This window comes from Canis lupus, chromosome 12 (genome assembly GCF_048164855.1).
Source record: "Canis lupus baileyi chromosome 12, mCanLup2.hap1, whole genome shotgun sequence".
NCBI lineage: Eukaryota > Metazoa > Chordata > Mammalia > Carnivora > Canidae > Canis > Canis lupus.
In genome coordinates this window covers 57,810,249-57,833,513 of record NC_132849.1, presented here as the reverse complement: position 1 = coordinate 57,833,513, position 23,265 = coordinate 57,810,249, and the positions used below count along the sequence as shown (strand labels likewise).

At 49.6% G+C, this 23,265-nt stretch overlaps 1 long non-coding RNA gene across 1 annotated transcript; it reads left to right on the top strand.

The window, feature by feature from the left end:
* Nucleotides 1-3,412: 3,412 nt before the first annotated feature.
* LOC140601755 (uncharacterized) lies at nucleotides 3,413-4,588 on the top strand. Its single transcript, XR_012004822.1, has 2 exons — nucleotides 3,413-3,508; nucleotides 4,002-4,588. It is a non-coding gene; the product is annotated as an uncharacterized lncRNA (long non-coding RNA).
* The last annotated feature ends 18,677 nt before the right edge of the window (nucleotides 4,589-23,265 follow it).

Genomic DNA, 23,265 nt, shown 5'->3' with positions numbered 1-23,265 from the left:
GGCGGGGTTGGCACAGATAAGCCAGAAGGAGGAAATCCTTTTTTCCCCAATTCTTGGAATTTGAGGAGTTAACTAAGCATCGAGGGACTTTCAAGAGAGTCTAATTTACAGTTAAGGAAGCTGGGCCTCAGAGAGGCCGGGGGACTTTCCTAAGGTACCAAAGTAGGGGACGTGCCCTTCCTGGACAGGGAAGGTCAGGGTGCCCTGGTTGCATTTCCCACAGACTCTATAATTTGGGGGACCTCTCAGGCCCTGGTTTCCCCATCTGCAAAGTTGGGGTAACGACAGCTCCCCTGCCTGCCCCACAGGGTGGTGGAGAGGCCACCTGGGGGCTGCAAGGGCCGCGGGGATCATCTATGACGGAGAGGGGGCTCTGGTACTCCTGGGCCTGCTCCTGGAGAAATGGCCACTGAGGGGCTGCTGGGACCTCGTCAGGACTTTGTCACCTTCTCTCGCCTCCTCTGCTGATGGCTCTCTGTTCATTCCCAGCACCTGGCCCTGAGCCGACGCAGTCCTGTTCCTGATGAGGAAGCAGGTCGGGGCCATCACCCCGCTCCCTGGCCTGCATCCACTCCCCCTACCCCTCGCACCCACTTTCCATCGGCTGGCGTTCCACCTTTGGGTGGCTGCACCCAAAAGGCCACGTTGATAGACGTAGTGCTGCTGCTCGAGGCGGGCCCGCCCATCGTGTGCAGGAAATACTCGCCTCGATTCTCAGCAACCTTGCCCCATCCTGCAGGGGAACGTGCAGGGGGATTCCCACTTGACAGTGAGGGAGGGCACTGAAGCTCAGCGCTGTCAGGTGAGTCACCTGAGGCACACAGCTTGGGATGGCAGAGCCATGACCTCAGCCAGGTCCCCACTGCCCCTGCCCCCTGCCCCCTGAAGGCAGAGCCCGATAGTCCATCCCTGTCTGTGGGGGGCCAGGATGATGGGCCACAACCGGACACTTACCCCTCCCAGCCTCAGGCTGCTTGTCTGTGCAGGGGGCTGAGGGTACCCTAAGCCTTTTCTAGCCACCATTCTGGGGCCTGTGGTCTGGACGATGAGGCCTGGATGAGGTCCCCAGGGGGCTCTGGCCCTCCTCCTGTCCTAAGGCAGAGGGTGGCACCCATATGCCCCAGCCTGTAGCCTTGGGAAGACCTGTGTTCACCTCAGTGGACTCTGCAAACTCCATCCATCTGTGAATAATGGAAAAAGTCCTGGGCTGGACCTGTGGTCTCTCCGGCCCCCACATACTGGGCTCAGTGGACAGGCAGGAATCTCTGGCCTCAGCATCCTTACCTGTCAGAACAGAAGCGTTGTAGGTGCTGGTTGTAGGACTGAAAAAAACCCTTTCATATTCTGCTAAGGAAGAGATTTTTAAGATGTTCCAAGAAAGAGAGGTATGGTGCATATGTACCATGCTAATTTAACAATTATAAATATAAAAAAACAAAAGATGTATAGGTATGATATAATATGTATATATACATAGTATGATATAGATGCACATTCAATATATAGACTCAAGAGATACATTTGCTCATGTTTCACAAAGAATTGATACAAGAGTGAACCAAACACTCATTTTAAAGGGTGGCCTGTCAGCGGAGGGAGACAGAGGGGGGTGTAGAGGGGGCACGGGCATGGCAGCCAGACCTCTCCAGATGTGCCTTGCTTTTCTGTATTAATTTTGGAAACTGCACAAACTTACGATATTAAGAAGAAAAAAAAAAACAAAGGTAAGCAAAAAAGAACCACAAAGCAATCCATAAAAAATAAAACACTAATTAAATAAATGTTTGCATATGAACTTGGTCGCACAAACTCCCAGAGAAGAATGGTTTCCATTGACACTGCTATGCTGGTGTTAACAATCACACCAAGGGCGCCCCAAGGGGTCCAGACTGCATCCAGTGGCCATCCTCGAGGTGCTAAGGTGGACTCTGTTATTCCAGAATGACTGTATACATGAACACATGGGGTAGGATCCATGTTGATGCTGTTGAGAACCAAGGTTCTCAGCGTCAGAAAAAAAGGGAAGCAAATTGCAGGCCAAATCCAAAACCGTGAAGTAAGTGCTTCTAGACCTGTGTGTCTCCGAACCTGACGGTTCCCTGGGGAGACTCTAGAGGTTTTGACCAAACCCTGCCATCCGCCTGCCTCTAGCTGTCAGCACTGCCTTTGCTGGTTTTATAGTCTCAGGGGAGCTAATGGCTTAGTTTGGAAGAATGTTTTCTTAAAGAAGAGCCATAGTCTGGAACCCTATGCCGACGTCTCCTGGTTCTGTCTCCCCACTCCCTCCTCCTCAAGACCTTGTAAAGTAGAGATTATGGGCTCTGTTTTCTCAGGGGAGGTGGGGGAGTGTGAGAAGGCTAAATGACCCAGCCCTGGCCCCAGCTGGGCAATGATGCGGCCAGAGACGGAGCTTGGCCTGACTGACCCCAAGGCCCATGCTCCTCCCCTGAGCCCTTAGTCCCTGTCACAGAGGGCATAGCCTCCTGGCTCCTTCTAAACGTGTAAGACAGGCTGTGAACTAGTTAATCCAATGTCAAGAGGACTTCGTAGCACGTTGGATTCTCTTGTCCTGGGATTGGCCCCATCCTCCCTCGGCTGAAGAGGGAAGGGTAGACACGGCGAGATAAGCTACGATTTATTAAGCTCTGCTCTGTGCTGGACGCCACCTATGTTAGCTCACTGAATCTCCACCATACACATGGGATAGGCATTCTCTGTACACAGATGGTAAAACCAAGGCTCTGAGAGACGAAGCAGTTTGCCTAAGGTCCCAGGATGAGGAGACATAACTGCAAATTAGGCACAACATTGCAATTGAGCCACAGAGACTTAGAATTTCAATCTCTCTTTTTCTTTTTAAATATTTTATTTATTCGAGAGAGAGAGAGAGAGAGAGAATGAGATCGAGCATGGTCAAAGCAGGGGGAGAGGAAGAAGCAGACCCCCCTCTGAGCAGGGAGCCCCATATGGGGCTTGATCCCAGGACGCGGAGATCATGACCTGAACTGAAGGCAGAAGTTTAACCAACTGAACCACCCAGGCAGCCTTGTAATTTCAATCTCTGTCTTCCCACTACAGGCTAGGAGGAGGCCAGCAACTAGCTAGAGGAGGGATCACTCTCTGACCAAGGAAGTCTCCAGAGTTGAGGCTACAGGTACCAAACTTTGTTTAGAGCCAAAGAATAGACTACAGGTCTAGCCCAGAATTCTCCACTGAGGGTGATTTTGGCCTCCCAGGGGACATTCAGCAGTGTCTGGTGACACTTGGTTGTCACAACAGGGGGGTAGGGTGTGCCCCTGCCGTCTCCCTGGGGAGAGGCCAGGGATGCTGTCACATGTGTCACAAAGCACAGAGCAGCCCTCACAATGAAGAATGACTGGGCCTTGACGTCCACAGCACCGCTACAGTTCAGTGAGAAACCCACTGCGGTCCAGACGCTACAGGAGGCCCTCCCTCTGTTTCTCTTTTTGCTTGTTAGTGTTCCAGAACACTTCGTTTTCAAGGGCAGGTAAGCCACTTGCTCTTCAAAGTTTTCCAGAGCATCTCCATTGGCATCGGAGCCAGGTCAGGTATAGGGGAAGTGCCTCTTTCATCTCTCCAGGAGGGTTGGATGCTGGAAGACTGTGTTTGTGAGCACCACGTGATGCCAATTATTCAAATGGGCTTCTCCTCTGAGAATCCGCTCTCCTCTGAACTTCAAACATCTTGACCAATACTAATTTAGCAGCAGAGCACCTCAGGAAGATTCTATCAGCTTCCAAACCAATTAGTTTAACTCTGGGCAAGTTTACCAAACATTCTTCTTTGATCAAGGAATTAATTTTTTTCAAAGGGTATGATCTTCTACCCATATGTCTTTCTTTGACATTAATTGATAGACCAAAAAGGAGGAAGAAAAAAAAATCCCAGTTTTAGAGATGGCATTAGCATTCGGAGTCAGGTTTAAAAATGCTGTAATATTTTTTGTTGTTTTGTACTGTTGTTTCTATCAATGGGTACAGAGAGAGGAAGAATCGTGGAGTTTTGAGGGACCCATGAAGCTCTCAGATCTGAATGCCAAGTCTCAGGCTCTGCCAAAGCAGAAGGGATGCTAAGTCCCTTCTGGGCCAGGACAAAATGGATCCAGGCAGGACCAGCTGGATGAAGGTCTTTGTTTGAATCACTCTCTATTCACTGAGTGGCCCTGCCTGTATCAAGCCATCGTGGGGACCTGGAGCTGCCACAGAGGAAGGAAGTGGCCATCTGTGCGCTAAAGTTCGCAGTCCAGTGGGCAAGACACATAGCCTAACAAACAACGAGGGTTCTTCTGTGTGTCTATGTGCTGCTGGCCCACCCCACTGCTGGAGGAGTCTGAGCCCACTGCCTTCCCCCTCTTCTCAACATCTGTACCTGCTGGTTCTTCTCCTGATGAGGTCTACCCATCCTTCCAGACCCAATGGCAGTGTCAACTCACCTGAGGAAGCCTCCTTCTGTCCCAAGTTGAGTCAGTGGCCTACCTGTCCATCAAACTGGCCAGGCTCCCTGAGCTCCTCTCTTCCAAGACACCGGGCACTGGTCCTTTGTTTCCCCCCAGTGCGAGCTCCTCAAGGTGGGGCCCTAGGTTCGTTGTGTATCCTCAATGCGTGGAAGATATTGGGTACGTATGGAATGAATGAGCGAGTGAATCCAGTTGGGGTATGCAGGGTAATAAGAAGTAATGGTGAAGAAACGCTAAGGTAAATAAAGGGAAGCTGTTCAGCTGATGCTTTGTCATGACTTTGTTTGCTGGTGCAGTTCTGGCATTTTCTGTCTAGAACAATGCTGACAGGCATCCAATCAAATAAATTAATATTCCCTTCCCACCATGAAAGACTCATTTCGTGGGAACAAGTCCACACAGCAGTGTGTGGGTGTGTGCCCCACACATCAACCCCACCAGAAACCATAATGTGTTTGCCTGTGTCTTCCTGTTAGCAAGAGATGAGGAGGGTTCTGCTTACCTTTCTCATGATGGCTGTTGACCCTGGCCTGACCTTGCCACTCTGTAATGGCGGGAAAATGAAGAAGAGGTGGGAAATCAGAGACGAGAGATGAAAGGGAAATGTTGCCACTGTGTGAAGGTCATAAACTTTGTGCCTGTGGAATGTTCTCCTGGAAGTTTCCATTAAAAAAAATCACTAATTTTTTTTTGTGAACAGAAAAATGGAGATTCTCTTCAAGATAGTAGAAATAAATTTCTCTGGTTACATGCGAGTTGGATTTAGAGCTAACAGTGATGGTCACATGAATTCCTTCATACAGAGGTTAAGCCTCCTCTTGATTAAAGGTGATATTTGAATTGTTTTATTTTATTTCGTTTTTAAAGATTTTATTTTTATTTATTCATGAAAGACACACACACAGAGAGGCAGGGACATAGGCAGAGGGAGAAGCAGGCTCCCCTGTGGGAGACCCCAATGGGGGACTTGATCCCAGGACCCCAGGACCACAACCTGAGCCAAAGGCAGATGCTCAACCACTGAGCCACCCACATGTCCCAATATTTGATTTTTTGAAGAAGAACAACCAATATTAAGTAGTTTTGGGGCCTGTAACTCCACTCAATTTGGCATCAGTTATACTCACTTGAAAGCATTTATCAGCATTTTCAAGATGGTGAAATGACCTACAAATTTTTAAAAATTTTATTTTATTTAAATTTAATTAATTAACATGTAGTGTATTATTAGGTTCAGAGGTAGAGGTCAGTGATTCATCAGTTGCTTATAACACTCAGTGCTCATCCCATAACATGCCCTCCTTAATGTCCATCACCCACTTCCTCCCCTACCCCATTCCCTCCAGTGACCCTCAGTTTGCTTCCTATGATTAAGCACCTCTTATGGTTTGCCTCCCTCTCTGATTTCGTCTTGTTCTATTTTTCCCTCTCTTCCCCTATGTTCATCTGTTTTGTTTCTTAAATTCCACATGAGTGAGATCATATGATAATTGTCTTTTTCTGACATTTCATTTAGCTTAATATCCTTTAGTTCCATCCACGTTGTTGCAAATGGCAAGATTTCATTTTTTTGATGACTGAGTAATACTCCGTTGTGTATATACACCACCTCTTCTTTATCGATGAACATCTGGGCTCTTTCCATAGTTTGGCTATTGTGGACATGGCTGCTATGGAACCCCGGGTGCAGGAGCCCCTTGGGATCACTACATTTGTATCTTTGGGGTAAATACCTAGCAGTGCAATTGCTGACTGACCCACAAGTCTGCCTGTAGCAAATCATGATACCCTTTAGTAGCATAACGTGATCTAAAGTCTATTAGTTCCTGTGAAGGTTATTGGTGAGCGGAGAAAGACAGATAAACACAAATGTGCAGTGTCGTGGAAACCAATTCATCACTTCGTTTGGTCAACAAACAAGCACTGACTTGACTTCCGATAACCAGAACGTTCACAGAGCACTTGCTAAGTGCTTGCTACTCACAGACCGTGTGCTAAGTACCCGAGACATGTCCCCTCAGCAGAGCCCATGGAGTGGAGGGGGGGGGGTCATGATCACCACCTAACAGATGAGAAAGTCAAATGAAGCACCACCTGGGGTACAGAGCTCGTAAGCACAAGGCTAGATGGGAGCCTCGCGGCCCGTATCCATGAATGTCACATTCCAGGGAAAGGGTGACAGCAGTGCCCGGGACACAGGCTGTTGCCGTATCCAGCACCAGCAGGAGTCTGTTCTGTACCAATATTCTTCGAGGAAGGAGACATCAGAGGCACATGGCCCTTGCTCTTCCAGAACCCATGGGAGGCTGGAGTCAGGTGCCATCGCTCTTGGCAATCCTGCCTCCTCAGCCATATGGTCCCTCTAACCCCAGCTCAACATGACCTCTCAGTGCTAAAGCTTGCAAACACCAAATGCCTGGTCCTAGTGTCTCCTCAGTTTCCACCCTCGCCCTGATTCCAGTTGGCCTGGCTCAGCTGCCAGTGGATAAGCTACCCAAGTCAGGTGGTCCTTGTGGGCAGCAGGCATTGTGGAGAACGAGGTTATCCAAGAAAGGATTCACGGTGTCGCTCATTCTTAGGAGGGAGGGACAAGGTGAGATTTTCCATTACCTGTCTACTGCTAAGGTAGCTACAGTGGGAATGTACTGACCAGTCTGAGTCATACTAGCATAAGCCGATAAGCTTATGTCTCCCAGTTTCCACTTGCTAAATCTGAGAGGAAAAGCCTCCATGCTGGGTCTTTATTGTGAGATATGGCAAATCTCACTGGACTTCCCCTGGGCCCAGGCCAAGGGCAAAGGCCCAGAACATACCATCCCCACCCTTTGGTTTATTTTTCTTTTGGGGTGCTAATTTTTTTCCTTTCCTTTTTTTTCTGCCAGCCCTCCATGCCCCTTCTAACTCTACCCATAGCAACTTTCCAGAATGTCTATGCTAACAACCTAAATACATATTCTCCTTGCTCATATAGTAATGTAAAAGCACATACAAGATTTTAATCATACTGTTTACAAAAACAAGGTCCTACTTTATACAGATTTTAGCACCTCCTTAGTTTTCTCAAAGATGTCAACAGTTATAGCCCTAATTGATCCCTATTAATGGTTATATTATATTCTAAGGTGAGAAATACTCTGCTTTATTCAACCTCTCTTATTGACAGATTTGTATTCATTTTGTTCCCACATTTTTCCAGGATTTTTTCCTTTAAGATTAATTTTTTTAAAAATTTATTCATGAGAGGCACACACAGAGAGGCAGAGACACAGACAGAGGAAGAAGCAGGCTCCCTGCAGGGAGTCCCATGCAGGACTGGATCCCAGGACCCCAGGATCACACCCTGAGCCGAAGGCAGACGGTCAACCACTGAGCCACCCAGGTGTCCCCAGGGCTGCGGTCTTGAATATAAAGCCTAATATGCTGATGCTTTTATTTCTATGCATTGGATTCTGAGACATGGGATTGTTGCTGGGCTGAAAGGATATATATGTATTATTTTAACAGAAGTTATGACATTGCCTCTCAATTAAGCTGTAACTAGTCACTGAGTATTCATTTTTCCATATCCCCAAGAGTAAAAGGCATGATTGCTGTTTTTAGATTTTGCTAGTTTTACCATTTTGGAGAATTATCTCAGTTAATATAAATTGCATTTCCTATACTATGAGAGTTTTGAGAATCTTTATTAACAATTGTTAGTCACTTGGATTTGCTCTTCTATGAATTGTTTCTCCATATTCTTGATCCATTTTTCACTGGGTAATCGTCTCTCATCAATTTCTATGTAATAGATACTAAGCCACTGTTCTCTGAATTGCAAATATATATAATTGGCAACTTGTTTAAGCTATCTTGTGGCATAAATAATTTTAAGTGGCTTAATATTAACAAATGAGCCTCTTTTTGTCCTTTTAATAGCTTCTGAGTTTCTTGGAAAAAATTTTCTTATTGCTAAATTATTATGTAGCTTCCTAAAAAAAGAAAAGAAATAAAATATTTTTCTGAGATTTTTATTACCTTTCTTTTTATATTTGTCTTTATCTGAAATAGGTCATTGTAAAGTTGTAAAGTAGAAAACCAGTTTATCTTTTTCCATTAGTAAAAGACCATTTTTTCATGTATTATATTTTTATATTGCTTTTAGCTTTCTATTTCTACTTTCTCATTTTGTTCTAGATATGTTTTCTTCCTATACCAATACCATATTTATTTGAATAGAGTGGCTTTCTAGTATGTCGTCAAATACAAATTCCTGGGCAGCCCCGGTGGCTCAGTGGTTTAGCGCCTACCTTCAGTCCAGGGTGTGATCCTGGAGACCCAGGATCAAGTCCCACGGCAGGCTCCTTGCATTGAGCCTGCTTCATCCTCTGCCTGTGTCTCTGCCTCTCTCTCTCTCTCTGTCTTTCATGAATAAATAAATAAAATTTTAAAAAACCCCAAAAAACAAATTCCTCTATTCTTTTTCAAAAAGTTGGTATTCTGTTTTTCCTTTTCTTTAAAGAGAGAGTGCACTCACACACACACATATGTGTGTGGGGGGCAGGGGAGGGGCAGAGGGAGAGAATCTTTAACAGGCTCCACGCCGAGCACGGAGCCTGACATGGGGCTGGAGCTCACAACCCTGAGATCATGACCTGACCCCAAGCTGAGCTGAATGCTTAACCAACTGAGCCACCCAGGCACCTCTCAAAAAGTTGGTATTTTTAAGAATTTATTTTCTCAGATACATTTTTTAAACCATTTTATTTATTTATTCATGAGAGACAGAGAGAGGCAGAGACATAGGCAGAGGGAGAAGCAGGCTCCCTGCAGGGAGCCCGGTGTGAGAATTGATCCCAGGACCCCGGGATCATGCCCTCAGCCAAAGGCAGATGCTCAAGCACTGAGCCCCCCAGGCATCCCAAGAAATCAAATTTATAATTATATTTCATTTTAATTAGCTTAAACTTTTAAATAGCCATGCCTGGCTGGTGATATTGTCTTTGAATTGCTCAAACTTTGTTTTTCAAGAACAGACTTTGATGCTTAGAAATTTACCCAGGCATATATCCTGTTTCTCATTCTTTGTTTTAATTCATTTGTATTGTTTAACAGAGACAAAAGTCAAGCAAAAGATATTTTCAGAGACTAATGTCATGGGGAGAGAATTGTGAAATAAGTTACAGTGGGGAAAAAAAACCCTAGGATGCAAAACCTTACACAACATGATCCCAATTCCTTAAAAAAGACATACTCATCTATATAAGAAAAATTTCAGGAAGGAAATACATAATTTTAGTAGAAATACGGATGATTTCTATATTGTCCCTTATAGTTATCTGGATTTTCAAGATCTTCTACAATAAACTTGTCTTGACATTATAATCAAAAGGAAAACCATATTTTAATTTTGAGATGACAATGACAAGACTTTGATGTCTCCTTCAGGTGCAAACAGCACCTAGGGTTTTCATGATACAGCCTGGTTGTAGCTCAGTGAAGGATTGAGGCTCACAGATCTGCAGGGCTCAGGGGCATGCCATCTCTCACTACCACACAATGGTTTCATTATAGAGACCCAAATTACAGTATTTTACTTAATCCAGAGTTCCTGCTCATTCCAGCACTTGCTGACTCTCCAACCCAAAATAGTGCCACCTGGTAAGAGGCTCTCTACGACCTAGCTTGAAATGGTAGAGCTAAGTCTGAGATTCAGTCAAGGAGACCAGCCCAGTCTTGGCTCTGTCCTTTTCCTGGTGTGACCTTGGGAAAGTCACCTGGCATCTCTGAGTCAAAAAATAACTCCTTGCTCATGAAACAGAGGGGAAATCATACCTGGTCTTCTTTGTACAGTTGGTTGTATGGATCAAAATCTAGAAGAGACCGTACAGCTGGGGCTGTCTTATTCACCACCCAGGGTAGTACAAACCCAAGGGATTGTTCTTGCCTCCACAGAGAGAGCTCTTTACCATCATCTGAACAATTGATTGCAAAATAATTCTATTTAATTGGATTTATCTGAGTAGGTCAAATAATAATAATAATTACTGAGAGTGGTAATCATATCAAGAACAGCTCACCATGCTTCTATTACATAACCTGAGATTCTCTCCAACGCCCCGATTTGAAAGCCTCTCCCATTCACCCACTTGTGACTCAGGGATCACAGATCAATCCTGTGCTTGGAGAAAGGCCTTCAGCCTTCTCATCCTTGCCTTGGTGTCTCTTCACACCCAACCACAAAGTAAGTATGGGTGGATTGCTCAACCTGCTCTGAAACACATATTCTCACTGCTTCACATACAGGTGTGACAACAGATGAAAGGTTTTAAGGAGGCCAAGGGGGGGCGGGGATGATGCCATGGTATCTTCCGTTCTTTCAGCCAAAATGCATTTAAAGCACCCCTCCCCCACCCATCACAGATTGACCGTGGAGTCTTCAAAGGTCCCTTTCCACCATAGTTCCTGATGACCCTGTTCCAGAATCTGGTTCTTTTCTCCAGGTCCCCAGGGAGTTAGCAAGTGTTGGGGGGTGGGTGGGTTTTGAGGGGGCCTGGACCTCTATTGGAGTTCCTGTGCCCAGGCTGGACTTCACTTCTCTTTAGTAAACTTCTCCACTGATTAGATCCCGTTCCAGTCCAACATTTCCTCCCGTGACATTTGGTTTCAAAGAAAATCTCGGGTGGTTCCTAGGGGGATTCAAGGAGGGAGCATGCTTCAAGAACTGTTAGGGGACCCCCAGAGCACAGGCTCTGGTGCTGTGCCTGAGTGGCAGGCATGCAAAGCCTCCCTTTTAATTCCATCTGCAAAGCCTTCTCACTCACCAAAACTCTCTTCTCTTACATTTCAAGGGCAAAATGACTATTTACAACTTGTCAGAGAAATAAAATTAAGCCATTTTCCCAGGAAAGCCTTGGTCATCGATCCATTTGCATTTATTGTACTGTACTTCTGTGCCATTCTGGACACTCGGGCCTTTAGTTTGGGAAACTTTTCTTGCATTATTTTTGTCGGTTACCTCCTCTCCTCTTTTCTTGGCTTTTCTTTCTGGAATGTATTTTATTCTATTCTATTGTAACTGGCTTCCTCTACTAGGCTGTTAGTTTAGTTTAGTTTAGTTTAGTTTAGTTTCTTTTCTCCTGTACCTTCACTTATCTTTTTGTTTTACTTCCTAGTAGAGTTCCCAAACTTAAATTTCTCATCCTTCTATCAAGCGTTCTGTCATTGCTTCTTTTTGAGTGGGATGAATATTTCTGTATCAGGATTTTAATAAGAATGACTTTTTTTTTCTTTTCCATGCAAAGACTACTTCTTCTGCCTTATTTGCTTGGGTCTCTACATTTCCAGGTCCTGGGTCCTTGGTTGTTTGAGGTGCTGAAATGGTAAGGAGAAGCCCTTGGCATGTAGACAGGGCTATAGGGTCATCGTCCTAGGCTTTTTCTTGATGAGGGGCAACCATGTGCATATCCTTAGGTCTTTACTTTGGCGCTGGTGGAAATTCCAAAAGGCAATGAGGTATGAAGATACAATTGGGGGTTTTTCGCCATCTTTTTCCATTTTAGAGCATGGCCACAGGGCCACAGTGTGATCCCCAGCCAATCTGTCAATAAACATATGAGAGCAGATTCACACAAAACATGATGTTTGTAAAATCCAGATTTCTGGGGTGCTCTAAGAAAGGAAGATACCTCCATAATGTAGGACCAGACCAAGTAGTGCCAGTGACACCTAACTTGGAATTTCCATTGGGTGAGTAAAATCACCCCAGCAACATAAAGTGAGGATCCAGACTCTTCTGTTAGTCAAAAGAGAACATGCTGTACCCACTTGGTATCTGGAGACCAACAGGGCATCAGTGACCTGGCCAGTGGGATTTGTCTAGGTAGCCTAACTCAGTGAGAACCTCTCAGGTGAGGAACATGGACAGAATCTCAAGACGATTCACAGCTTGATTCCCCAAGGAGTCTCTCATTCATTCAGTCTCTGGATCTAGTTTACAACATATCCAGTGTCTTCTGTTCTGACTGGTCTTATTTCTGCTCTACTGGGGATACTTCCGATTATTTCTGTCCCCTGAGACGTTGTATCTCAGAAACAGCACTCTTAATATTCTCCTTAGTCTCTCCTGTGACTGAGTCATGGTTCTCACTATTTGCAATTCCAATCTGAAGGTGTTGCATGTTGCCTGCAGGCGTTGGAAGGCGCCACCCAAACCAAACATTTAATTTAAAGACTTAGCCCCCAGGAGAAAAGAGTATTATTATTATTATTATTATTATTATTATTATTATTTATCACATTTAAAGTGTTCCATCTCTGAGCCTCTGGGTACTCATAAAGTGAACAATGGTCCTATTTAAGAACCCAAATTAGAGCTAAATGTCCTGAGTCTTCAGTTTGAAGCAGGCTACAGAATGAGAGAAGAGGGATGGGAATCTCCAATAGTGCTCAGATTGCTTGGTTTCCCAAGAGAGAGAGGGATTTTAACTCACAGACATGCCATAGGATCAGCAGTGTCCTGGAGCATCTCCAAGTGTACTCTTTGGTGGAATCCATGGCTCTCTAGATCCAGAACAAGGGAGCTGCCTTGTTCTGTAAACATTAACGGAAGCCCTGGAGTCAGACCCTAGAGACACAGAGGTGACTGAGCCTGGGTTACTGTCTCTAACTAGTTCACAGTGTCCTCGGAGAGGCAGATGAGTCAACCTTGAGGATCAGCATGCCGGCGCCTGGGAGCAGGTGCGTTACTGGAGGTCAGCATGGCATCCTAGGGTGCCATGGGGCTCCCAGAGGAGCAGTCCTCTTCCCCTGCCATGCAGGCCAGACTGAGAGCACTGTGCTCAGGGATTCTCTGCTCCACACCATCAGAGGGACTTGGACAGACAGGAACACGTTCAGAGGACCAGCCAGGAGGCTGAGGGGCTTATACATACCCACGTTGTATGTGTAACCTGGAGGAACTGCAGTTTTTTGGCTGGAAGAAAAGTTTCAGTGGGGCCAGAAAGATGGACAGAACATTGTTGAAAGAAATTAAAGCAAATCTAGGTAAATAAATAGAAAAACATCCTAGTAGATGGATGTTTTTAGTAGTAGGATTAGAAGATTTCATATTGTTAAGAAGGCAATACTTCCCAAATTGATCTATAGATTCAATGCAATCCCTATCAAAATGCCAGGTGCAGATTTTTGTTTTTGGTTTTGGGTTTTTTTTTTTTTTTTGGTAGAAAGTGACAAGCTAATCTTCAAATTCATATGGAAATACAAGGGTTGCTGAATGGCCAAAGCAATATTGATAAGGAGGAACAGAGCTGGAGGACTCACACTCCCCACTTTCAAAGCTTACTACAAAGCTATTAGTAAGGGACAGACATATCAATGGGAAAAATTTAAGAATATAGAAAGAAACTCGTACACATATGAATAATTGATTTTCAACGATGGTTTAAGACAATTAAATGGGGAAAGAATAGTCTTCTCAACAAACGCACTCAGACAAATGCATAGCTACATGCGAAGGCATGAAGGTGGACCCCTACCTCACACCATATACAGAAAATCACTCAACATGGATCAAAGATTTTTAAATGTAAGAGCTAAAACTATAAAACTCTTAGGAAAAAAACCCTTATAAATAAATTTTTGTGAGCTTAATTAGGCAATGGTTTCTTAAGTGTAATGCCAAAAACACAAAAGACAAAAAACTAGATAAATTTGGGACACCTGGGTGGCTCAGCAGTTGAGCATCTACCTTCAGCTCAGGGCATGATCCCGGGATCAAGGATCAAGTCCCACATGGGGCTCCTTGCAGGAAGCCTGCTTCTCTCTCTGCCTGTGTCTCTGCTCCTTTCTCTCTCTCTCTCTCTCTCTCATGAATAAATACAATCTTTTAAAAGATAAAAAAATAAAGCCTTAAAAAATTAAAAATTTTTCAAATCATCATGTTGTACACTTTAAATATCTTACAATTTATTGTCAATCATACATCAATAGAGCTGGAAAAATAAAATAAAATCTTTGTGTGTCAGAGGATACTATCAAGAAAGTTAAAAAAAAACTCACAGAAGGACAGAAACTATTTGCAATCATATATTTTATAAGGGTTTAGTATCCAGAATATATAAAGAGCTCTTACCACTCAACAACAACAACAACAAGACAAATAATCCAATTTTTAAAATTGGCCAAGGCTTTGAATAGATATTACTCTCAGGAAGATATATGAATGGCCAGTAAGCACGTGAAAAGATGCTCAACATCATGAGCCGTTAGGTAAGTGGAAATCAAAACCACAATGAAAAAAAAAAAAAAAAAAAAAAAAACCACAATGAGATACCACTTCACACCAACTAGGATGGCTAGAATTTTAAAAATAGACAATACCAAATATTGGAGAGAAATCATGAGAAGGAGAAGCAGCAGCCAAAGGGTTTGTGTTTAAATACCTGGAGGGCTAGCAGATGGATGAGGGCCCCGTGGCTCCACAGAGTCAGTGCAGGACCAAACAGACCTTCTGGGGTGATTTACTAAAATTCACATAATAAGAAAATCTATCAGTGTAAGCTGCTATAAGACAGTTCTGACCTCTTCGTAAGGTAGTGAGTTCCTTGGCACTGAAGGGTTTATTTATTTATTTATTTTTAAGATTTTATTTATTCATTCATGAGAGACACAGAGAGAGTGAGAGAGAGAGAGAGAGAGAGAGAGAGAGGCAGAGACACAGGCAGAAGAAGAAGCCAGGTCCATGTAGGGAGCCCGACGTGGGACTCAATCCCAGGACTCCAGGATCATACCCTGGGCTGAAGGCAGGCGCTAAACCGCTGAGCCACCCAGGGATCCCTGGCACTCAAGGATTTAACAAGGCAGGGGTCAATCCACTTTCTGGCTGAGCCACTAGAGAGATAATTCGCGCACAGGTTTGGAAGGCAGGGTTGGACCAGACGACCATACAAGTCCTTTCTGACCACAAAACACTACAATTTCATGACAGGGTAAGAGAAACTCTCATGAGCATATAGCAGGTGTTTCGTGCAGTGTTTGCTGCGTCCAGCTGCTCGTGAATTTCCCCCTCTAGGCCCTAAAGCTTGTGCTGTCTTCAAGGTACTGAACCCTTGAACTGCAAGGAACAGATGTCTCATCCTGGAAATGACTCGACTTTGTAGGTTCAGAGGCAGTGTCTGTCTTTCCCTTGGGCTGGCTCTTTGAGACCCAGATAACCATAAACACGGGAGCACACGGGCCAGAACCACCAGTGGCAGTTTCAGGAACTTGTGTCCTACCGGGGCTGGGCCCTACGTAACCTTTCACTGGAAGTGCCTACCTCAGCAGCTGGCCTTTGTTTGCACTCCTCACGGGCTATTTGCGCAACCCAGGCAATGACGCTGGGATGGGGCACATGCAGAGGGAGCAGAGACATCCTGGAAATAGGGGAACCCCCAGGAGAGAGGATGATTACTTAACAGGATGTGTACACTGTCTCATTGATTCACCTGGAAACCATTTAGGGAGCCATCGGGGCTAAGCAGTGTTTACTTTCTGCAGAATGTGGGACAGTGTTGTGGACTCGGGTGAGTCCTGGAGAAGCCTGTGTGGCAGCTGAGGTCCCTGAAGCTGGTGGCTCACCACAGCCCAAAGAAGACCACTGTAGCCCTTCACAGTGGGATCATGGAGACTGACCCTTGACACACTGAGATTTATTCAAGGGAGGGAGCCCTGCAGAGCACCCCATGGAAATGAGGCCAGCACGGCCTAGCGAGACTCAGGCTTCCCTTACGCACAAATGGACTTTACCACACGCGGAGAATGTCCACCTGTGAGACCTTGCCCAAGCCTGGTAATGACCCAATGCGCTTACTGCCCATTTCACTGTTGAGAAAATTGAGGCTTGGTGGAGCTGTGACAAGGATCTAGGTCTCTAGACACTTTCTGTGACCTCCTTGGATGACTTGTTGCTCCTCCTTTGAGTCACTGGGCGTCCATGGTGTGAACAGCCCAATGTTGTGATTGGGTCCAGGCTGGCGTTGGCCTCGTGGGTGTGCCTGTGGTTAGGACAAGAGGCTTAGAGTCCCCTGCAGAAGGGTGAGGCTGTCTCTGAGAAACTTAGCCCACCCCAAATAAACCCTGCTGTGGCCCCACTGCTCCACCTCCCTCTCCCCTTCCTCCTTCTTTGCAGGATTCACCTACACCATCATGAGGTCCATGACCTGGCCTCCTGTGTGCTACAACCCATGGTGTTTCAGCTGTAGTGCCTTCTCCATCCAGGCAGAAGTCTCCAGCAATGGTGGTGTTGTCAATCCGATGAGCAAATTTCACGTCTTGCCAGCCCCCATCTGACGTAGAGACTGCTCCCAGACCCTCTTTCCATCTTAGTTTCCACGACATCCTTTCCACTACCTGCCCCACTCACACTTTATGTTCTGGAGCCCTTGACTTGACCCCCACTCTTCTCACTTTGGAGGTTCCACTTGAGTGACCCATCAGCTTTGGCTATCACCTCTCCACTCACATTGCCAACACTGAGCTTGATGCACCCATCTCCTGGAAAGTTTCAATAGCAGGTCCTTTGGGAGCCAAACTTGGCCTTGGGGTCCATCCCACATGCCCTCCTCCCCGCTATTCAGATTCCACAAATCATCCCAGGCAAGAATCAAGGTTGGGGTGCCCAGAGCCCGGCCCCCACCTCCATCTGATCCAAGCCTTGCCCTGCTGATTTTTCTCCCAAATGTTACCTTCCCAGCTGGTCTTTGGCTCCCTCGAATCTTCTGGCCATGGCTGTGAAATGAACTTTCTGAAAAACATCTCACTGCAAGTCCTTCTCCTAGATGATGGGAGCCCCGGGGCTCCTCCTGTATCCAGATAAATGCCCAGCGACACAGGCAGCCACAGCTGTCGCCCGCTGCCTGCCACCTGCCCGGCTTTGTCATCTGCCACACATGGTGTCACAGGTCACCCTCGTCCAGAACTCCTTGGGGCCCACTGTGCACCCTGCATATTCGTACAGGCTGTGCTCACTGCTGAAATGCTCTTCCCTGCCTTGAGCGTGGCTTCAGACCTAGAGCAGACCTCATCTCCTTAGGAAGGCCCCCCTTTTGTGCTCATCCCTAATAAATGGCCTGTGGACGTGTCTCTCTTCTATTACACTGGAAACGCTCATCTCCATCTCTGCAGCCTGCCACAGCATCAGTCCTCAGAAAATCTGTCCCACGTCGGTCAGCGTGAGCATCCTGAACCAACCCCAGTGTCGGCCTGACTCACACGCTATGATTTTCATTCATTTAACCATTTTGTAATGAAAAATATCATACATACACAGAGTAGATGGAATGGTGAGAGGACCCTGTGTGCCCCTCGCCTCGCTCGCACAGGTATCATCTTTGTTCCCTCCTTCCACTTCCCTCCTTCTGCTACCCATGGCCCCCCAACCTGAGGACTTTTTAATAATTCAAAATGAAGCTGACTTTTTTCTTTCTCTTCCCCACATGACTATAGGTCACTGAAAAGAACATTTGCATTTGGCCATCTGACCGATCACAAAGGGAAAGAATGGTCGAGAGTCACGACGGCAATTGGTGCTAGCCGTCTCATGAATGAGCTCTGGCTCTGCATCGGGCACGTGGTGCGAGGGCTCCCTAGCAGTGTCTCATTTAACTTGAGATGCTGCGTGAAGTAGTTGCCATCATCCTCCCAGTTCTACAGCTGATGGAACAGCTCAGAGATGCTAGAAACACGCCCAGAGTTACAGGTCATCAGTGGCGACGCTAACTCCCAAGCTGGCATGCACCCCCTACCCGGTCCCTTTGCATCAGTTAAGCCAAAGACCATCCGAAGCTGTCTCCTGGGCCGCCGGTGGCTGGTCCCAGAGGCCTGCTGGGAGAACCCCGGATCCCACGGAGCCTGTGCAAGCATTCTGAGCCACCTCACCCCAGGAGACAGAGAGGCTGCTCACGCCACACTCCCCATAATGATCTGGGTAAGAACAGGAGCCAATGGTGCCAAGGCAAGACGGGGCCCGCCAGCTGTTTAGGGAGGCAGCAGGGAGTTACCGTCATGATGCATCACTGGCCGGGACCGGGGCTGGGGCGTTGGCCAGCGTGCTGGGTGGGTGACAGGCGGCCGGGCGTGCGGGCTGTGATGTAACAGGCTGCTGCCGCTGCCGACTGGCAGGGCCACTGACTAACTTGCCTCCTCTGTCAACAGCCTGTAATCGCCTCCACTGAGAGACGGGGTGGGTGTGGCGGGGCCCGCCGCCAAGACAGCCAGCTGGGCACGGAACACCAGCCTCCGTGAGCAGCCGTGGCTCGGCTCAGCCCTGGACCAGGTGCCCCGCTGGTCGGCCCTGGCTCAGAGCACCGTGTAGAAAGAGGAAGAAATGCGAGGCCTACCCCCAAAGCGGGGCATCTGTGCGTAAAGGAGTGGGTCTGCAGCAGGGCTTTCTGCTTCTGACCTCGAGAAGGAGGTGCAGTAAGGAAATGATCATATGTCGGGTACCTCCTGGGTGCCAAGTGTGGTGTCAGCACCCGTGTTAGCCCGCCAAGGCTTCACTGGTGCCCAGTGAGCTGGTTTCCTTCAGTTGGTTCATTATTTACTCAAATATTTCTGAGCACCTCCTAGGTATCACCACTCACGTGGTTTTACGGGTAAGGAAACTGAGGCTCAGAAACACTCTGACTCCCCAGGCAGGGCTGGAGCTGGTGCTGAGAGCCGAATGCCTGTGCTCTAGAAGGGAGCACCCCCAGGCACGGGGCTTGGCGAGTAGACTCCTTAGCCAGGAGCCTCCAGCTCTGCCCCCAATACCCTTTGGCCAGTGGGCTCTACAGCCCGGGCCCTCAACATCCTGCCGCCAAAGGACTCGTGATGGCAGTCACCTTCAAGGACTCTCTGGCAGACTCTACCAACTGAGACAGATGTCTCTGGACTTAAAAAGGAGACAGAAGTGCTCTTGGGGGACAGCGAGCGGTCCATGAGCCCAGGAGGCCTGGAGGCTGGAGGGAGGGGCTGGGCCCGCTCGGTGGAAGGGACAGGAGTAAATGCTGGGTCCCGTGCCCATGCGGGTGGCGGGGCATGAGCGATATCCCATGTAGACGTGACTGCAGCTTTGGTAGGTCCATGTGCGTCTTGTTCTCTAGCAGCTGAAATGTTCCGTGGAAAAACCTAAAGGTTGGTGTGGGTTGCGCTAAGGATGTATGTGTGTAAACCGCTATGGGGAAAATTGAACATGTTTCTGATAAGAGCCATTGAGAACTGGAAGGGGCTTCCTTAAACGTAGTGAGCTCCCCGTCATGGGAGGTGTTCAAGCAAGGCCAGGCTAGCCACCTGTTGAGACCACATTTGTGTCGCTTGCATCAAGGGGACTTTCTGATGGCACAACTCAAGGATTCTGATGTGCCTGATGAACCCATTTAGGGGACTGCATCGAGTCCTTGTGTCAGAATTCCCTACTATGCCAGTGGGAACCCTGGAGGTCAGGCCCCTGAAGAAGGAAGTGAAGGAGGGCTGGAGGAGGCATGTGCAGCTGTCCCCCCGAGCTGGCGGGTTTGCGCATTTCTCTGGGGGCTCGGGCAGGCCCTTGGCACTGCCACTGCCAGAGCATCTCCCAGTGGCTACTCCCAAGCCTCGGCCCGGCAAGTGGGGGCAGAAGCAGAGATCAGGGGCCCCCCAGCGAGGCTCAAGCGCCCCAGCATGTCTACACTGGCCATTACAGTAGGGATGCTCTTCTATATCAGAGGTGTCCCCAACCTAGCCCCCAAGATCCTGAGCACCCAACACAGCGGAGCAGAGAGTGCCCGGTGTATGTGGATTGAATTCATATGCATAAATTACACGAATGAACGGAAAAACACGCACAGCACCGCTGCGCCCTTTCGGGATCCCACCGCTCCTGGATCCCGAAAGCCTTCAGAACGGCCAGGCCCACCCCGCCAGGCCCACCCCGGAGTGGCTTGCGGCAGCGGGCTGGGAGCTGGGTGCTGGGGACGTGACGGAGACAGCCGCGATCCGTAGCTGTCAACTCCGCTGCTGGTGGGTTTTTTCTCTATAAACTAGCTTCGGTTTCAGGTCACATGCTGGGAGAGGCTGCAAAATGATAAGTTCAAAAATTGCAGTGGCGTGATTATGCGACGTGTGTATCTCCATGTCGCAACACAGTTCGTCTTGGTGCTGGGACTGGTCCTATTGCCTGTGTCGTGCGTGTGCAGGTTGCTCTGCGCAGCGTCTTGTCCGGGTGGGCAGGTGGTCCGTGCTCCGGGCGGTCGGACGCGGCCAGGGGCGCCCCGAGGCCCTCGGCGGGAGCCGGCCCCAGATGGTGGGCTGGCGGTTGTGGGGGGCCGCGGGGTGGCTGGGGCAGCGGGGGCCAGGGCAGAAATCCCCACAGCTGTGGTGCCTCCTGGGAGCTTGCTCTCTCCCCCTCCCTCTCCCCCTCCCTCTCCCTCCCCCTCCCCCTCCCTCCCCCTCCTCCTCCCTCCCTCCCCCTACTCCTCCCTCTCCCTCCCTCCCTCTCCCTCTCCCTCCCTCCCCCTCCTCCTCCCTCCCTCCCCCTACTCCTCCCTCTCCCTCCCTCCCTCTCCCTCTCCCTCCCCCTCCCTCCCCCTCCCTCCCCCTCCCTCCTCCTCCCCCTCCCCCTCCCTCTTCCTCCCTCTCCCTCTCTCTCCCTCCCTCCTCCTCTCTCTCCCTCTCTCCCTCCCTCTCCCTCCGTCTCCCCCTCCCCGCCATGTGTCTTCCATCCTGAGGATCTCAGGTACATCGCTGTGGAGGAAGACTCTGTGGTCACCGAGGAGGGGCTACTCGGGTGCGGGGCGCTCACTCCGCCATGAGCGGGCCACGACTGCGGGAGGAGGCGGCTGTCCTGCACCGTGCACACCCCCACCGTGCACACACACTTCTCACACCCGTGCTCCTCCCACACACGCACCACACGTCTCACATACACCATCTCCCACACCACACACACTCCCACACACCCCCACCACACCCTTGCCACACACACATGCTGCGCACCCACCATGCACTCATCGTGCCCGCACACCACACACGTCGCGCACACGCCACACGCCGCACACACAGCATATCCCCCGGGCATCCCAGCCTTGGTGCCTGTGTGCATCGGGGGACCACAGGCTCTGCGCAGCCCAAAGCTCGGTGCCAGCTTGGGTCCTGCTGCTGTGGCCTCACACACTGCTGCCCTACAGGCTGCCTCAGTTTCCCCATCTGTCAAGCGGGGACCCCACTGGTGACACCTCTCTCCCGGGGCTGCGGCGAACCTTACTGCGGTGCTTCGTGTGAAGAGCTACGGGGAGCACCAAGCACAGGCTCAGTAAAAGCTAATTATTATTATTTGGCACGGGGCCTATTAGATGTTCAATTAACTTTCCTCGCCTTCCCAGCCCCGAGGACTTGCGAACCCAGGCGGCCGCCGGGCCAGGCGCTGAGCACCCCCTTAGTCAGAAGCCCGAGTGGAGACGGAGAAGCGGCGTGCTCCTCCCTCCCCCCAAGGCAGCAACGTCTCGGCACACACCTGGCGGAGCCCCAGCCCCGGTTGTTGTCGGTGAAGATGATCAGAGGCTCAGAGGAGACACCAGCGGCCCTGCCTTGGCCCCCTCCTCTCCTTCCCCCCCACTCCCGTCCCCGTGCTCCCACTGCCCCACTCCCCGTCCCTGGTGGGGCTGGATGGCTGCTGCTCTGCCCCGGGGGACCCCCCCCAGACCTTGCCTCTGGCTCCTGGGCCCTGCCTCTGGGCCGCCCTCCCGGGCCTCCTCGGGTTAGAGGACTGCACCTGCTTCAGGTGGGGCTGCATCCAGCCATCGGGGTGTGGCGGCCCGTGGGAAGCGGCTCCGAGGCTCGGCAGGCCTCTGGGCCCCCCACTTTGGACTTCAAGCCTCGTCTCTGCCCCTCGTGCTGGAGGCTGGATGGGGAATTGGGGTAAGGGCAGGCCACCTGACCCTGGCGCTCGCCACGCCCAAAGGGTTGACAGGAAGTGAGCCCACTTCCCTCCGAGGCTCCTGATGGAGCAGGCCCTGGCACTGGGCCAGGCGGGGACGGAGCATGAGCATGGGCCCCGTCCTTGTGGGAGCCTCTGGGGGCAGGGAGCCACAGGGGGACTGTCGGGGCACCCCGGGAGGAACACCGGAGACCTCCCTGGGCACAGCCTGTTCCTAAGATGTAGACCACGAGCCCCCCATGGGCCAAACCTGCCACCATCCTGGTAGCCCCTGGGTGCCAACCAGCTCTGCAGGTCCTGGCCCCAGGGCGCAGCTGCGGACCCGGTCCTTCTGCCAACGGAAAGGTCCGTCTCCTCCTCCACTGACACAAGCAGCCTGCACAGGCAGGAAACCCCCTCGGCTCCTGCCAGCCCACCCCGTGTGCGTCCCCACGCACCCCACCGAGGTCAAGACAGATGCCCCTCTGGGCTCTCTCCCCCCCTCAGCCAGTCTCCTGCCTCTTTGCTGGACACACTCATAAGTTTCTCCTCTGCCCCTTCTCCCATCGGCCCCTGCCTGGCCACCCTTCCCCTGCGCCCCCAGTGCACATGCTGGCCCCCCTCCCTCACCTGCACCCTGCCCCCCTGGCACAGTGCTGCTCCGGCTCCCCAGGCCTTCTTTCCCAGCCTTGCCACAGCACCGCTGTCCCGAACTGCTCCCCTCGTGGCTTCGGTGGCATCGCTCTGTGAGGCTGACATGGCCCCACTCTGCCCACCTCGCCTTGGTGGCCTACGCCTGCCCCTGTCCTCCACCCACCCCCGAAAGCCCAGAGAGCCCCGACACTCTCAGGTCTCAAATGCCACCTGCACCGCAGTGACTTCCAAGTCTGGCTTCTTCCAG